The 18,823-nt window shown below is 38.0% G+C and overlaps 1 protein-coding gene and 1 non-coding gene across 4 annotated transcripts in view; both read right to left on the bottom strand.

Annotated features, from left to right (window-relative positions):
• Positions 1-18,823, bottom strand: part of SOX6 (SRY-box transcription factor 6) — a 655,298-nt gene that overhangs the window by 502,975 nt on the left and 133,500 nt on the right. The gene's annotated exons all lie outside the window — the stretch shown is intronic.
• TRNAI-AAU lies at positions 16,521-16,595 on the bottom strand. Its single transcript has one exon. It is a non-coding gene; the product is annotated as a tRNA-Ile (tRNA).

Genomic DNA, 18,823 nt, shown 5'->3' with positions numbered 1-18,823 from the left:
ATGCGCTTTACACAATTGATGTGTGTATGGATTGGGCTAACAGTTGTATGAGCCCCTAATAAAATGTTAAAAATTAATTAATTAATTTTAAAAAAATCAGCAGCTTTCAAATGGTTAAGTCATTTTAAAAGGGGGCAAAATGATATTGAAGATGAAGCCCACAGCAGCAGGTCATCCACACCAATTTACAAGTAAAAAATCTTATTCATTCTCTAATGGAAAAGGACTGATGATAAACAGCAGAAACAACAGGCAACACCATAGACATCTCTACTGGTTCGGCTTACACAATGCTAACTAAAATACAAAAATTGACGAAACTTTCTGCTTGCAAGGTGACAAAACTGTTGCACCCACATTAGCTGCAGATAAAAGCAGAGCTTTCAATGAAAATTTTAAACAAGTAGAATCGAAATCCTAAAGCATTTCTTCCAAGAACTGTAACCGGAGATGAAACACGGTTTGACTAGTCTAACACTGAAGGCAGAGAGCAACCAAAGCAATGGTTATCAAGAGGTGGCAGTGAGCCTCGTCAAAACCAACACAGACCAGGCAACAGTTTTGGGGGGTGTTCAAGGCATTTTGCTTGCTGACTATCTGGAGGACCAAAGAATGACCATATCTGCTTATTATGAGGGGGTTGTGAGAACGTTATTCAAAGATTGAACAGGGAAAAAAATCTGAGGAAGTTTCGCCAGAGTCCTTTACTATGACAACATTCCTGTTAATTCCTCTTATCAAACAAGGGTAATTTTACCAGTTTTGATGGGAAAATAATTGCATGTCCACTTCAGGTCCCTGATTTGGCTCCTTCTGACTTCTTTTTGTTTCCTAATTTTAAAACTCTTCTAAGAGCACCTGATTTTCTTTAGTTAATAATGTAAAAAAGATGGCATCGGCATGGTTAAATTCCCAGGACCCTCAGTTCTTTAAGGATGGACTAAATAGGTGGTATCATTACTGACAAAAGTACCTGGAACGTCATAGGGCTTACATTAAGAAATAAACTTTATATTTTGATTGTTGTCTTTTAATTCTATGTTTCCACCAAAAAATTTAAGTTCCCTGATATATATGGTCTAAAGTTTTCAAGTATAGTATGAACAAATGATGTATGAACAAATATTATTAGTGGTTATGATACATGGGTGCTTCAAACAGCTCATGGGGGTAAAAAAGGAATATAAGATAATGAAACTTTTCCGTGAACTTTTTAAAACCACCTTGTAAGTTACCATAATCAAAACAATGATAACCATGTACCAATACTATAGTTATCAACATTAGGAAACCTATCAACACTTTGTGAAACTGTTTCTTAAGGCATCTTTTTGAATTTAAGTAACTCAGATGCTTCCCAAAAAAACACATCAAAGTTTCTAAGTTGAGAGCACTAGGAAAGTTAGAAAAACCTAAGTCAATCTATTTTCATGAAACTTTCAGAGAAATACTAAGTGCAACTCACTTGCCATATTGTTACATAAATAAAGCACAGGTGATACATTTTCCCATACTGCACAAACTCCATGAATTATTTTCATAAGGATATACTCATATTCTTTTACATGTTGCTGACTTCAATTTCAATTTTTTTAAATGTCCGATGTGGTTAATGTTAAGTCTTCCTCTTGGTGCCAGTTGACAAGAAGATTTCTTTTCCAGCAGCAAACCCTCATTTGCCTACCTGCCCTGACAGGATTCCTTCCCTGTTCTGCAAACCACTTTTTCCAATGTTTGCAGAAATAACTTTTCCTCCCTCGAAACAGCCTCGGACAGGGCAGCCAGCCCCAACTCTAGAAGTGTACACATTTGCATGCCCTGGCCTAGAAGGTCACTCAGGTGGGCGAGACCAGCAGGCTAAGGCCATGGGCATTTTGCCCAATTAGCTGGCCAGCCACAATATTCTGGTCTCTTGAATGTCTATGGGTACCCTGCAAGGCTGGTCATGCCACAGCAGAAACATAAAGAGTCCCTTGTTTGGACAAAAGAGGTCGAACTGGCTACCCAAGTGTGCCATGGGGCTGGGGCAGTATGGGTCTATCTTTACATGGTGCCTAGCTTTATGTGATGTACCTGGACATGTATTGGTAGGAGGAACTCCATCACCCTCAGCATTGGCCCAGAACTGCCCCAGAGCAAATACACAGTTTCAACTGTTTAATTTCCAAGGTACTGCACTAAACTTGATTCATGACTTTTTGATCATGGCTTATACCAACAGCAACATTTTCAGACTATCGAATAAGAGAGGACAAGGTCAATATTCACTTCTGAAAATATCACAGTCATGCACAATGTATGCCAGAAATTTTTACCATAATTTTGCCATTTCTACCAATTGTGTGTGTGTAATGTTATCGATATTGAATGCAATATTTGTCACAAAAGTGGTAATCATCTATTCAATTCAATACCTTGATTTCAGATATGAGCAAGGATATATGGGTCAAAGAAATGTCATTTGAACACACTTTTGAACATCTAGCATCACAATTTCTCCCCCCCAAAAAATGTACTGTATTGATGTTATAACTAAGTAAATTTCTAATAAGATCTAAGTTCAAACAATTAAGAAAAACTAGTTTTCCATAGATAGGCAAACAATGTTCACAGATACAGCCAAGATCCAAAGGAAAGGTAGATTGACTTAAACAAAATATGAAGGTGTTTGTCAGAAAAAACATATGGACTTTTAATTGGTTAGTGAAAGCAAATTTCACTTGTTGAAGAAACTGGGACAAGGGGAAGAACATACCAGGCTGTCTCCTAAGGTAGCATACAACCTATCCTGAATATATGGTTAGTATTTCTATTCAGTAAAAAGCACAGGACTGAAACTAGTAGCATGACATCAGAAGTTACTTGCACTGTGATGTTCTTGGTCATTTGCTGAACCTGAAGTCCCACAGCTGCTAAGGATTCTAGATGCCCATTCAACACTTCCAAAAACCTTGCTACCACCTTGCACATGTTCCTAACTCAATTCTTCACCCTTCCACTTTACCCATTCACTGCCATCAGTAACCCCTCGCTTTGCCAGCATGCTGACCTTTAGCCATAGCAGTGATGCATTAAAGCAAAAGCTCTGCTAGCCAACTCCGTCAATGCAGCTGAGACTAAAGGCCCACTCATCCAGTTGAACCTTGAAGCAGCTCATCCTTACATGTATTTTACATTCTATTCAATTTCTAATTCTCCACTGAAGTATCATATATAAGGGGAAATGTGTGTGTGCTTTGTTTAAAGGTGGGGAAAGTTATGACTATTTCTATATAACCATGAGTATACATTCAAGAGAGAACACAGAAGAGCTGCATGGAGCTTAGTTTATAATTTTCCTCTTGAAATATACTGCACAGACAGAAAGCTTCCCTTTAGGGTATGGCTTTATAAACTATGTTCTCTGTGTAGAGGAGTTTAACAGGGCGACAGGACAGGATTTTCATCAGTTTCGAGAGAAAAGTGCACAATATTATTCTTTCTTTTTACCCACAAGTTAGGACATTCAATTATTTGGCAATTTTTCTCTCAGATTTTGCTAGAAGGAAAGTATTTAGGGAAGTTTCAAATTAAGACGAACTTACAGCAAAACTTAACATTAGACAGCATGGATCTGTCTAATATACTTGGATTACACTTGGAATAAGAAAAATATCAAGACAGTTCAAAATGAATGTTTTCAATAATGGTTCTAAAGAAGGCCATCGGGTTTGAATTTTAGCCAGTGGTTCGAAGAAAACAATTGATCTGCTTTAATAAGGCAAATGGTATTTCACTGTGAAGCCATGCAAACAGTTTCCTGGGATTTTGTTTTTCCTTTAAAGGGGAAACAGAAAGGAAACTTTGGACACAGCCATTAAGAGCAGGGGGGTAAATGGACATATAAGGAACTGATGGTTCACTATAAAGGATCCCTAAAGAAAAGAAAGAAGCCCAGGAGATGTAGATATCAAATAATACTGGGAAATATGACCACATTTCAATGACAACCAATATTCCCATTTCAGGAATGCTCCCCTTTGCCTCACTGCTGACAATCTCATAGACAGAGGATGAGTGAAAAGAGTACATGAGTAAGATGAACAGGGATGTTCTAAAGCAGGTAAATAAATTTGTTTCCACTGAGATAAATATTCTGTGTGCCACTACTCTCATGGCATAAATAGGACAGGTGATGACATCCTATAAAATTCAATTTTTATTCCGACATTGCTAACATCCAGATATGTAACTCACTCAGCTCTCTCGTGGATTTTCTTCTCTTGAAGCTGGGAGTGGTTTTTTGTTATGATTCTTGTTTTGGTTTTTATGCCTTAAAAAAAAATCATCATCAACTGTTCAATATTTTTTAGAAAATAGAATGGAGTGGGGGAGAATGGATTGTCATTATTTTAAGCTACCTGGTTGTTTTATATAAGCACTATCTATGTGTGTTACATTACATAGCTGAAGATTGCTATTTTGTTTATATTTTTAAAGATGAACATTCTATAATGTATAGTTTATGCGCAGTGCCTGAATCTTTGAACCAATGCCCTCTCCCAAAACGTGCATCCTTTCAATGCTAAGCTAGGCAAGAAACAAGGAATCACTATTCTTTGTAACAACAAATAATTTTTCCAACTATAATTCATTAGTATCTTATTCCAAAAGCATATGAATACTTACAAGATGGTTAATCCTCATTATAAACTAAGATTACATGACATAATTACATGTAAATAAGAAAAATGAATTAAACTCTTACCCTTTCTTATGTCGGGCACTAGTTGTGAATCATGTATACAATTAGAGTTATATTGCTAAGCTAAAAATATTGGTAAAGATCTAAAAATGACAAACAGTGCCTTTTAAATTAATGTCTTATTAGTTGAGTGAAGTACACTGACAAAGAATAATTTATGCTTATTCAAACTGCACTCGACATCTTCAGGTGTTTCCAAATGAGCTCACAGAAGAGTGATTAAATGCATCTGATAACAAGCCACACATTGCTGAAATTACTTACCGCCTCATTTTATGATTAATTAAACATGTAGATTAAAGTTGCAAAAGAATTTAGATTAATGAGCAAGTTAAGTCTTGCTGATATAAGTGAATTGGGAATTGGATGCTCTGTGGAACTTTATAAACATGCATTTTATAATGAATAAGACAAGGCTACATGCAGAATCGTGGCCACCAGGGCCTTTTGACGATGCAGTCTTTTTTAACATGGTTTGACAGCTTTCAAATAACATTCTTCTATAGGCTTTAAACTTTGTGCTTTGCTGTAAAACACAGGACTACATAGCTCATGTACCAAGAGTATGATTATTTTTGCGCTCTCCACGGTAAATGACCCCCTGTAGCAGCAGCTGTTTAGAAAAAAGTACAAGCTCAATTGTTATTTTAATCAGAGCTAGTTTAGTAGTTCAAAGCACTTATGCAACTTGTAAAATTATAGGACACCTCATCAGCAGTCTCTCTTCAGCACTACCCACCGCCATCATGTCCACGCCAATGCCACTTCCTCCCAAAGAAAAGCATCCCCAAGAAGCCATAGCTTTACAGAGAACTTGTTAGCAAAGCAGGGTGCTCGTCACTCATAAAATATTCACAGCTATTTATTAGTGTCGTTTCTGAGCTAGGCGAGGTAATGTTTACATTTATGACGACTCTTATCGGCTCCAAGAGTTTGTCAAAATATCTGTGGGGGTTTGCTGAGTATCCAATTTTTCTTTTTTAAGATCAGCTTTACCTAATCCAAGTAGCTTAGACTGTGTCAAAAGCCAAGTTGGACTTTATGATTTTCCAGGGCAAGAGAAAGAATTTCAGGCTATTCAGCAGTCCTTTAAAAGGGACACAGAAGTGGAAAGAAATGGAACCAAAGCTACTAAACCATCTTATGGTCCAAAATCGGTTCTGTCTTTATCACCAAGTGTGTAGCAAGCACAATGTCATGTATTACCATCAGAACATAATGAAGACACCACTACGAGTTCTCTGAATGGGTCCAATCTGTTATCTAATAAAACACATCTCTGATTCCTCTCTACTTCCTTTCAGTCTCTACACAGGATTTGTTTTATAATGAGTGAGAGTTTTATAACTGACCTTTTACTTTTAACCCAGTTGTTTTAGGCGTCAAAAACTTAATCTGAAACATAATTTAACTATGTTAATAAGAATCTCAAGGAGCTGCTTAACAACAGGTAACAAATTATCATTAATTTGCCACATGAATATAATGACCTATTTTAAAATTTGAGATAATGAAAATAAAATATTGGGACTATATGTATTCAAGGTTAAAGTCAGCTTTCTAAGCAACCTAAACAAAGCAGAGTTTCTATTAGATTTACTTATTCCCTTCCATCTAAAGTCAATGACTTTCACTGAGACACGTAAATCATATTTTATCACCATAAATGATCATTTTAATTTTATAATTTTTCTTTCTTCGAGTTCAACTAGACATATAGCAAGGATTTCTAGGCAGAAATATGACCCCAAATGCTTCCAGTAAATAATCTATATTTTTTAATTATATGATTGAGTCGATTTTGATTTGTAGTGATCCTGTACTGGGTATCTGAGGCTATAAAACAAAATAAAAACCTCATTGCCATTGAGTCGCTACTGACTCATAGAGACTCTATAGGACGGGGTAGAACTACCTCCTTTTGTGAGTTTCCAAGATTGTAACTCTTTACTAGAGTACAAAGCCTGTCTTACTACCACAGAGCAGTTTTGAACTGAGGAACTGAGGATTTCAGCCCAACACATAACTACTACCTCACCAGATTTAATTCCTCATTTGTACACATTAAAAGAAGAAATCTACAGGACAAAGTGATGAGACCAGCCTAAAAGAAGCAACATCAGAAATATCTTGAATCATTTGCGATCGTGAGGTTTACATGATCTGTGCTCGAAGGGCACCGATTCCTCAGCTCCACCAACCACCAAACTTCAAGGAGGCACCTCTTTCGGCTCCAGCAAGTGCTCGTTTCTCAAGAAGACACACAAATTACGGGTGTGCCCTGGGTTTAATGATAATTTCAAAGGAATTATGTCAGTCTTGTGGCATTTAATTACTTTCAAATATATATATTTCCCAATGAAAGTAATTTTTTTTTTTAAAGGTAAGTCCCAAATACTGAGGACTAAACTTGCTGCTGTCAGACTGTTGGGCTCACAACACACTTTGTAGGCCAGAGGAGAACTGCCTCATGGTGCTTCCAACGCTGTAAATCTTGTACAGAATCAGACTGTCATGTTTTTCTCCAGCGACCACTGCACCATCAGGATCCTTGTAACATTGCAGGTAATTAGCTATTATACATACTTACAGAAATTAGCATGTTTTAATTTTTCTGATAAATGCTTTAAACAATTTACCTGCATAGAGTACATAAATTTACTGGTTATTTAAAGTTAAAATTTATATGTTTACTTGAAATACCAAAATAGGTACTTCACCTTAAAATTTTGAATAAGTGAGCAATTTAAAACATCCCAAATCAGACATAATGTGATATAAAAATCCCCAAACGTTATTTTCATTACATCAAGATGGCAATTTCTTGCAACACACATCATTTTCTTTTATTTCACAACGTACAGTCCTGTAGCCTATGTGCCGTGCATATCTAAGGGGAGATTCCTATTTTGTTTATCTCATATATAAACCTTTAAAATACCCACTGAAGGCCAAGATGAGACCACTAAATGTACTTTTTACATGTGGTTGGGCCAGGGTTTGTCGAGGTGAAATACAATGCACGAATATCCACAGTACTGCCAAATGCTAAATTATTAATATTGTTCACTCCTGTTTCAGTTCATGCCTTATAGAGGAGTTTGTGAGATCCAAAAAACTCCGTTCTCTCAACATGTTCACAAGCATCCTGGAAGCAACTTGAACTAAAAATAATATGGCCCTCAACCAAGCTATCATCAAGGTCAGAAGATTCATAAACGCAAAGGACCACAAAAGGAGCGGACAAGGCCAGGTAGCACCCCATGCACAGTCCTTGCCAACTTGCGCACCCAGCCACTGGGCTACGAGGCAGATAACTAACAGTGGAACTTGGCTTGGCAAGATCAGCAGTAACCTGTATTTACATCTGCAAATTGTATATGATAGTATAAATGTTCAGTAATCAAAAATGGTGTGGAAAGGTGTTTCTAAAACCATTGTGTTTAATTTCTTCTTCTTCTATGGATTGTGGAAAGGTTTTAGTTCTCTTAACCAAATAGAGAAAGAGATTAGTTAATTGGAAAAGTCCTGAACGTTTCCTTCAGTAAAGAAATAATGATTTTTTTGTTTTCTAAGGTGGTTATGCTACAACCGTGTATCTAAAAGGTGTTTGTGGAAAATGCACACTAAGAGTAGTCTTTCATAAGCTGATTGTGGATTTAATGCTTTGTAATTTTTGAAGGCAAAGATTTCTAAACTTTACTCTAGGCTTTGTATTACATAATTTCAATAATGTAAAATTAAAATAAAGACTGCTTTTATTCACAGAATAATTAACCTGGGCAAAATTTATAATTTCTCAAACTCATCTCTAAACTTTCTTTCAATAGATATATTCCCTGTAACCAAGAGTATTCTTGAGTAAATTAAATTTTATAGTAACAATTAATTTTCAAATAAAGTTTGCCAATAATCCAAAATATTTTCATCACAAATTAAAACTACAAATGATTTTTTTAAAACTTTGATGTGTGGTAATAAAACAAACAAAAATCAAAACACTATATCTTTAAAAAAGGATAAAGTACAAGTTGCTCAGGTCTTAGTTTCATACCGTGAAAACACAATGCAATCTTCTTTTGCCATGGAAATAAATGAGAACATTGGTTACACTCATAAATTATATATATTATACCTGGGCTCTTACACAAAGTGATGAGGGATCACAAAGTCCTTCTTGCAGCATGTTCCTTTCCTCATCAGAAGACAGAATGTCTAAAAAGAAGAAACTAATAGTTACTGGGCACACTATCTGCCAGATATAGGATAAACACTCACTGCGCATTGTTTAATCTGCCCAACAGCCACACCCAATTTACAGGTGAGGGACGTGAGATTAGAGATGCTAAATAATTTGCTCAGAATCACACTAAGTGACGGAGAATCACACAGTTAGTACTGTACTTCCCATGATCGTGAAGCCCTAGTTGACGCAACTCCAACGTCCACCTTTTCTTTCTGCTGTACTGTCCTGGTTTATTTCAGCACTGTTTGTGTTCATGCTACTCTCCACTAACTAGAATACCTTTCTGATAACGGTCTTCTTCCAAGATTTACCCCCCCCCCAAAGTGTATTATGTTATCTCAAAACTTTGTTTAAAAGCCCCTACTACAGCTACAGTGTTGCTAGGAGTCTGACTAGCAGTAAGTACTACAACAGTACAAGTGACAATGATTCATACAATACAAGTTTGCTCAGAGCAGTGGTTCTCAACCTGTGGGTTGCGACTCCTTTGGGGGTCAAAAGACCCTTTCGCAGGGGTCACCCAATTCATAACAGTAGCAAAATTAAAATTATGAAGTAGCAATGAAAATAATTTTATGGTTTGGGGGGTCATCACAACAGAAGGAACTGTATTAGAGGGACGTGGCTTTAGGAAGGTTGAGAACCACTGGCTTAGAGTGTCTAATGCTACCATCTATATCTATAATGTACCAAAAGTGTCACAAAATGGATTGATTAACAAACTACAATACGACTTTCCCATTCTTCATTCTATAACCCCCTCGGCTTCCCAGGAACTCTCTTACTACTGCTATTATTATTTTATTACTCACGTCAATCAAAACTACCTTTTACTCTTAGGCTACTGTCTAGCACAAAAATCTTACTTCTATGTTTTCATGTTGTTCAAATGCGCCTGCAATCCCCAATACCTAGTTTTCCTTCTCAATGAAAAATTCTATTCCTGAAAATGTCATAAAAGGTGTAAAACCTCGATTATTCATTTATACACCAAGCATCCAAACACATGTTATATGCTTAGGACAGATAAACTAGAGAAATTTTATTGGCCTGAGATTTACAATCTACAAAACACAGACAAGTAAATCAAAATGTATAGCATAGATTGTATCAATAAAATTATATAAGAAGGGATATAGAGGTGATGGGTAAAAAAATCATTAGGGAATTGTTTGTCAAAAACATATTTCATATAGAAAGTAATATATAGGTAAAAGATTACTTAGGTGGCAAAAACTATTGGTCTTAGACTACAGAGCTAAAAGTTGGTGAATCGAAACCACCCAGTGGTGCTGTGGAAGAAAAGGCTGAAGATCTACTTCCATAAGGATTACAGACTGGAACGCTTTATGGAGCACTTTTACTATGGGGTCGCCACGAGACAGAAACAACTCAACAGCAATGCCTTTGGGTTGGTTGGTTGAAGGTGACATAAGCATGGTTTGTGATGCAATGTAAAGAAATCCTAAATTCTCATAACTGGGCCAGTAGGTAACATCGTGATAAACGGAGAAAACACTGATGCTATCAAGAATTTTGTCTTGCTTGGATCCACAATCAATGCCCATGAAAGCAGCAGTCAAACGATCAAAAGATGCATTGCTTTGGGTAAATCTGCTGCACAAGACCTCTTTAGAATATGGAAAAGCAAGGGTGTTACTTTGAGGACTGAGGTACACTTGACCCAGACTATGGTATTTTCCATTGCCTCATATGCATGTGAAAGTTGGACATGGAGTAAGGAAGACAAAAAAAGAACCAATGTGGTTGAATTGTGGTGCTGGAAAAGAATATTGAAAGTACTATGGACTGGCCCCTAAAGACAAACAACTCTGTCTTGGAAGAAGTACAGCCACAGTGCTCCTTACGGGCTAGGATGGCAGGACTTTGTTTCATGGACTCTGGACATGTTGTCAGGAGAGACAGACTAGTTTCTGAAGACGGCATTATGCTTGTTTGATAAAGTAGAGGGGCAGCAAAAGAGAGAAGATCCTCAATGAGAAAGATTGACACAGTGGCTATAAAATGAACTCAAGCACAAACAATGCCACAGACAGGGGAACAACTAGGGAATTAAAAGCAACAGCAAGGAGGGCGTAGAGATTCCAGTGGTGCTGGAGCAACAGCAATCAAGCTGAGAGGAATGGGGCACCCCGAAGGAAGGATAAAGGAAACAGAGGAAAGATCTAGGGGGGAAAGGCTATGGATAGAGGCATAAATACAGGTGTGCACTCATGTAAATATATTAACTCATAAAAATAGAGGTATTGGCCTATGCACATATATTTATATGGCAGTACATTGAGGAAGTGGATGAACTTTGGGCCTCTGCTCAAGCCCTTCCTCAATGCAACAACACTTTGTTCTGATAACTTGGCATTCTGTGATGCTCACCCTTCTGACGCAATCACTGAAGACAAAATGAGGACATAGGCAAATGTGGTGAAGAAAGCTGATGGTGCTTGGTTATCAAAAGATATAGCATCTAGGATCTTAAAGGCTTGAAGTTAAACAAGTGGCCATTTACCAGAGAAGCAACAAGCCCACACAGAAGAAGCAGACCAGCCTGTGTGATCATGGAGGGTTGACAGAATCAGGTAACAGGCACCAGAAGACACATGAATGCCAGCAAAAAATCATATTATTGAGAATGAGGGTGATCGAGCACAGACCGTAAACCCATCTAGAGACAATAGGGCATCCCCTTACAGAAGGATAACAGGGAAGAGACGAGCCAGTCAGGGAGCAGTATAGCACCGACGAAACATATAATATTCCTCTGGCTCTTGGGGCTTCCTCCCCCCAACTCCCACCCCACTATCATGATCTCAATTCTACCTTACAAATCCGGCTAGAGCAGATCATGTACACAGGTACAGAGAAGAGCTCACAACACAGGGAATCCAGGATAGATAACCCCCCAGAACCAATAGTGAGAGGAGTAGTGATACCAGGAGGGTAGAGAGATAGTGGGGCAAGAAGGGGTAGAAGGGGGGCCTATAGCAGTGATCAACACATAATCCCCACCCCACCAGAGGGATGAACAACAGAAACATGGGTGGAGAGAGACAGAAGTTGGTGTAAGATATGAAAATAATAATAATTTATAATTTATCAAAGGGTCGTGAGGGTGGGGGGAGTGAGGGGGAAAAGAGGAGCTGATACCAAGGGCTCAAATAGAAAATAAATGCTTATAAAATATTGATGGAAACACATGAACAAATATGCTTGATACAACTGATGTATGGAATGTTATAAGAGTTGTAAGATCCTCCAATAAAATGATTTTTTTAAAAGAACAAAAATTAAAACGGGCTCACACGTAGGAACAATTGTGAAGATTTGCATAACTAGGCAGTGTTTTGTACTGATGTGCACAGGGTCACTAATGGGTCAGAACCACTTGATGGCACTTAACAACAACAAATCTTAATAGAAGAAGTCCTGGTGGCACACTGGTTAAACTGACCTGAAAGATGGGCAGCACAAATCCACCTGTCAACAAAAAGCCTTGGCAATCTGCTCCCATAAAGATTACAGCCCAGGAAACTCTGGGGGAAGTTCTCCTATGTCATTTTAGATTATTCTAAGTCAGAATTGATTTGACAAACACACATCAAGAGATTAATGGGTGCAGTCAAAGAGAGAATATTACTAACCACTTTAGTAAACACTTCCAATGTGTGAAACTTTACATTCCTTTTACATGCATTATATAGATAAAAATAGGTTAAAAGTAGAAGAATGGAAAATATGTACCATGTTAACACTAACAGAAAGAAAGCTTGAGTGTCTATATGAATATCAGAAAAGTAGGATATTACCAAGAGTGAAGAAAATTATTTTATAATAAGAAAGAGATAAATTCATAAGGAGAACATAAGAATCCTAAACACTTATGCACCTACTGGAATTTCAAAATATAAGAAGCAAAATCTGATAAAATTCCAAGGAAAACTATAGTCAGAGTTTTTACAATATTTCTCCTAGTAAATGATAAAAGTAAGTAGACAGACTCCAGTAAGGATATAGAAGCCTGAACAACCCTGTGAACCATCTCAGCCCAGATGATATTCCTAGAGGGCTCCAACAACAACAGAACACTCTTTCTTCTTTCTTCTTTCTTGTGCGCTTGGACCATGAACCAAGATAGGTGATGTACTAATCCACAGAACAAGGCATAGTAACTTGTATTCAAATCTTACATAGTATGCTCTCTGCTAACAATAGAATTAAACTAAGAATCAATAATAGAAGATTCCTGGAGAAATCCCTAAGTATTTGACAACAAAAAATATCACAGCTTAAAATGACCCAAGAAGGTCAGAGATGAATTGGAGCATTTGAGTTCTAATACTGGTGGAGAGTAGTGAAACAACTATGAACTTCCAGAAGGGCAAACAAACCTGTCTTGGAAGCAGTGCAGCCAGATTTCTCCTGAGCACTGAAAATGGCAAGACTTTATCTCATGCACTTGGACATGTTATCAAAAGAAACCACTCTCTGGAGAAGGACACCGTACTTGGTAAAGTGGAAGATCAGTGAAAGAGGAGGAAGATTGCAATGACACGGACTGACACAGCATCTGCAACAGTGGACTCAAGATAAAAACGCCCCTACAAAGACTTGTGTACAAATACTTACAGCAGCAGTATTTGTAATAAGTAGTCAAGAACTGAAAAAATATGAAAAATCTAATTGTGATCTAGCTATATAATAAAGTTCAACAATTCAACAATTAAATATGTAAACTATTCACATGTACAACACGAGTAATCTAAAAAAAAATCATGCTGAGTGAAAGAAACTAGACACCCCCAACATTTTGAAATACAAAATTCTTGAAACTGTAAACGATTTGAAAGGGACAGAAAGCAGAGCAGTTTTTGCCAGAGGATGGAGCAGGGGAGTGGAAAGAAGAAGCAGGAATAAAGGATTTTGAAGTTTTGGAGGGGGTGTGAAGAAGTTTCCGGTGATGAATATGTTCAGGTGATGAATGTGTTCATTATCTTCATTGTGGAAATTGTTTCCCTGGTGCATACCAGTGTTGAAATTTAGAGATTGTGCACTTCAAATATATGCTGTGTGTTGTTTTAAACTGTACTTCAATGAAGGTGTTTGTGAAAACACACACACACACAAGAGATAATATTCTCACTTTCGTGATATGAAATCTAAGGCATATACTGGTTGTGTGCCTTGCCAAAGATCACATAGTTGGTGCACAGAAGAGTCCAGATGGGGTAGGGATCCCATAGGGCATATTAAAAATTTCATATGAAGCTATCATTGTGAATGAGGGGGAGTGCAGATTGGGGACACAAAGTCCGTCTGTAGGCAACTGGACATCCCCTTACAGAAGGGTTGGGGGAAGGAGATGAGCCAGTCAGGGTGCAGTGTAGCAACGCTGAAACATACAACTTTCCTCTAGTTCCTAAATGCCTCCTCTCCCTCCCACTATCATGATCCCAATTCTATCTTACAAATCTGGCTACACCAGAGTATGTACACTGCTACAGATAGGAACTGGAAACACAGGGAATTCAGGACAGATGATCCCTTCAGGACTAGTGGTGGGAGTGGCATACCGGGAGGGTGGAGGGAAGATGGGGTAGAAAGAGGGAACCGATTACAAGGATCTACATATAACCTCCTCCCTGGGGGACAGACAACAGAAAAGTGGATGAAGGGAGACATCGGAAAGTGTAAGATAAGACAAAATAATACTAATTTATAAATTGTCAAGGGTTCATGAGGGAAGAGGGAGCTGATAACAAGGGCTCAAGTAGAAAGCAAGTGTTTTGAGAGTGATGATGGCAACAAATGTGCACATGTGCTTGACACAATGGATGGATGTATGGATTGTGATAAGAATTGTATGAGCGGCCAATAAAATGATTTTTTTTTAAAAGAAAAGAAAAAACTTTTCGTATGAGGCATCTGTATCATTCTTAAATCACAAAAAGTTATCGGTTTTGGATTTTCAAGTACAGAAACATAAAAGCCTAGGCTTTAGATTTTAACTTTCCCGTGGGGGAAGAGGGTTGTATTTAAGTTACAGAATCTTAGTTAATAGTATATGGGAGATAGAGTTTTTGAAATTCATACAAGAAGCATTTTACTGACCATCCATTATGCCCTACATAATATGCACTGCTTGCAAAGCCCAAGATAGATTTTTAAGTCACATAAAGGTTATGAAAGAATATCCTATTGAGATGTGATGGCAAAGCAGTCAAGATCAAGATCAGGTCAAAATGTGTCAAGAGCAGGGTTCTGAGCCAGCTGATTCTGGTTTGACAACCACCTTCCAACCCCCCCACAAGCCACCCCTACCCTGATGCTGCCTCTACTGAGAATTTGCCTTTCCACAGCAGATACACTTGAATCTGAACTTTAGCAAGATCCCCCAGGTGATTTTTATGTATATATAAGCATCTGTAATATGTGGGAGAATCACCTGGAGAAAATGGATTCTGATTCAGTATATTTGTTGTGGTAATGAATATCCCCAGCAGACAGTTGAACCAGAATGAACCTGTTTGAAGCCCTGGTCAAGAGTCTAAAGCGAACAGAGTTGTGTGGAGGGGGGAGATGATTAGCCCCTTTCATTCTCTATAGCCAAAGAATTTCCCAAAGGAAAATTGCTGGACATTGTACCAGTCTTTTTTTCTTTTTTATTTTTTTAATCATTTTATTGGGTGTCAGAACCTCATCACAATCCATACATACATCAATTGTGTAAAGCACATGTGTACATTTGTTACCATCATCATTCTCAAAACATTTGCTCTCCACTTAAACCCTTGGCATCAGCTCCTCATTTCCCGCCCCCCCTCCTTCCCCTCTTCTCCCTCCCTCAGGAACCCTTGATAATTTATACATTATTATTTTGTTATATCTTACACTGGCTGAGTCTCCCTTCACCCACTTTTCTGTTGTCCCTTCCCCCGGGAGGAGGTTATATGTAGATCCTTTCTACCCCACCCTCTCTCCACCCTCATGGTATTGCCACTCTCAGCACTGGTCCTGAAGTGATCATCTGTCCTGGATTCCCTGTGTTTCCAGTTCCGATCTGTACCAGTTTACATCCTCTGGTCTAGCCAGATTTGTAAGGTAGAATTGGGATCATGCCAGTGGGGTGGGGTGGGGGAGAAGCATTTAAGAAGTAGAGGAAAGTTGTGTTTCATCGTTGCTACACCGTACCCGACTGGCTAGTCTCCTCCCCACTGTAAGGGGATGTCCATTTGCCTACAGATGGGCTCTGGGTCCCCACTCCACACTGTCCCTCATTCTCAATGATATCATTTTTTGTTCTTTGATATCTGATACCTCATCCCTTCGACACCTCATGATCACACAGGCTGGTGTGCTTCCATGTGGGCTTTGTTGCTTCTGAGCCAGATGGCTGCTTGTTTACCTCCAAGCCTTTAAGACCCCAGACGCTATATCTTTTGATAGCCAGGCACCATTAGCTTTCTTCACCTCATTTGTTTATGCAGCCATTTGTCTTCAGCAGAACACACTCAGTGGTCCAATCGGGGAATTGAACCCGCGACCTTGGCATTATTAGCACCATGCTCTAACCAACTGAGCTAACTGGCCAGCACACATTTTTTTTCTTTGCTCCTCTTTAGCATACAACTACATTTCATCTCCTCCCATGGGTTATAAATTCCTTGAAAACTATTTATATTCTCATTCACTGAATGAATTAATGTATTAGTCTAAACAATAAGATAATATGAATGATGAGGCTCCCCCACAAAATCAACTTAACTTTAACATATTTTCTTGAAAAAGTCTATTTTTTTTTTTTACTTTTATTTCAGTAAGCTTTTCTAACTCCTGCGAGGGCCTATATCTTAAGTACACACTGTGACTCTATCTTTAGTGGACAAAGACAGAATGTGGCAACAGAACCAGGGTAGTAGTCATCAGATTGAGAGTTTTAAAAGTCACTAAACTCTGGGCACACCTGTCTTATTCCTACCAGATGTGATAAACTAGTCCCTATGTAAGAACCACATGATAGGAATGCCATAATCTCAAGTATCTTCACTTTTCTCACACTTGTGGTAGCCAGGGTTTACATGTCTGGGAAATTAACACAGCCCTGCCAGTGCACTTCAGCTTCTAGTTTAATTGCCATTTGCAATTATATGTTCTGCTTCTAAATTCTCAGGGAATTTTATTTTTAAGGATATTCTGATTCCTGTGAAAATATATCCTCTTCCCAGTTCTCTGTGGAGAGGGCAAAAAAACACACCTTAATTTTTAGTGATGATCTAACTAATGAAATGCCAGGAATTTGAGGGTTTGACACGGGATATTTTGTACAATGATGTTCCCTCTGCCTTTTCTATAATTCAGTATCATGATGAATAACAGAACAGGAGCAAAGAAATGGAAATCATTTTGACTCTTTCCTCACATTCTCTACCTACTATCGTCTAACTAGTCTCATTGGTCCCACTTTGGCATCGACTTTTCTTTCTGTTCCTCTATTTCTAGTCCAGTGATCTTACCCTTGTTTCACCCTTTTGCTCCCTACATGAACTACTGAAGCAGCCCTCAAAGATACTTCTCAAGCCCTCTTTTCTCAAAATCAATTCTACCAACTCCTAGTTAGGTTAGACTTTCAAAAACAAACTTCCTCCCATACCACTGATCTATTTGGTTAATATACACTATGATCTATCGAACTTCAAAGTTTCGTATTAGGCTACAACAATTTGGACTAGCACTAAATTTTCTAGCCTATATCTTGTCCAAACTAGATGCCACTTTGTTTTTTGTTTTCGTGTTCTTTGTGCCTTTTGTTTATTTATTTTTCAACAGTCAAGAAACAATAGCTTCACAATTTGATATTTTTGCTGACTGTTTCTATGGTTTCAAGATTTTAACAGCCAAAACGTGACCTTTAGCATATCCCACCTGAATTTAGAGACCAACTCAAGAACAGACTTGACACATTGGAAAGGAATGGCCAGTAAGATCAAATACAGCATGAATGTGCAATGTGAAGAGACCCAAAGTTAGAAAGCCAAAGGGGAAGAACTGGATCCGCATATCTCAAGCTATGAAAAACGACAAAGTTCAAGCTTTGAGTGTAGGATGAAAGGGTTCTGGGGCAAAATATTCACTGACACAAGAAGCATCAAAAACAGGGGCTCAAGTGGGAAGAGAATGCTTTGAAAATGATGATGGTGGCATATGTGCAAATGTGTTGACACACTGGATGAATGTATGGATTGTGATAAGAGATGTAAAAGGCCCCAATAAAAGTATCTTTTTAAAAAAAAAAAGAAGCGAGGAGGAAGACAAAAGTCACTGAAACAAAAAAAACTGGTCAACATTCAACCCTTTCAAGGGGTAGCATATGAACAAGAACCACTGGCATTGAAGGAAGAAGTCCAAGCTGCACTTAAAGCATCAGTGAAAAACAAGGCTCCAGGTATTGACAGAATATCAGTTGAAACATTTTTTAAAAGTGATAGTGCATTGGAGGTGGTCACTTGTCTATGCCAAGAACTTTAGAATACAAACTATCTGCCTCACCAACTAGAAAAGATCCATTCCAAAGAAAGATGGCCCACAGAATATATAAATTATTGAAAATAGTATTAATATCACATGCAAGTAAAATCATCCTGAAAATAATTCAAACCTGGTTGCAGCAGGACATAGACAGACAGACCCAAAATGTAGGCTGGATTCAGAAGAGGACATAGAATGAGGGAGATCACTGATGATGTCAGATGGATCTTGATGAAACAGAAAGATGCTTATTAACTACTAAAGGTACTTAGCTGTGTGAATCATAGAAAAGT

This window comes from Echinops telfairi, unplaced genomic scaffold, assembly GCF_000313985.2.
Source record: "Echinops telfairi isolate 266 unplaced genomic scaffold, ASM31398v2 ScPeMD7_60;HRSCAF=208, whole genome shotgun sequence".
NCBI classification, from domain to species: domain Eukaryota; kingdom Metazoa; phylum Chordata; class Mammalia; order Afrosoricida; family Tenrecidae; genus Echinops; species Echinops telfairi.
The sequence above is the reverse complement of the archived record's forward strand: the minus strand, read 5'-3'. Positions and strand labels throughout refer to the sequence as shown.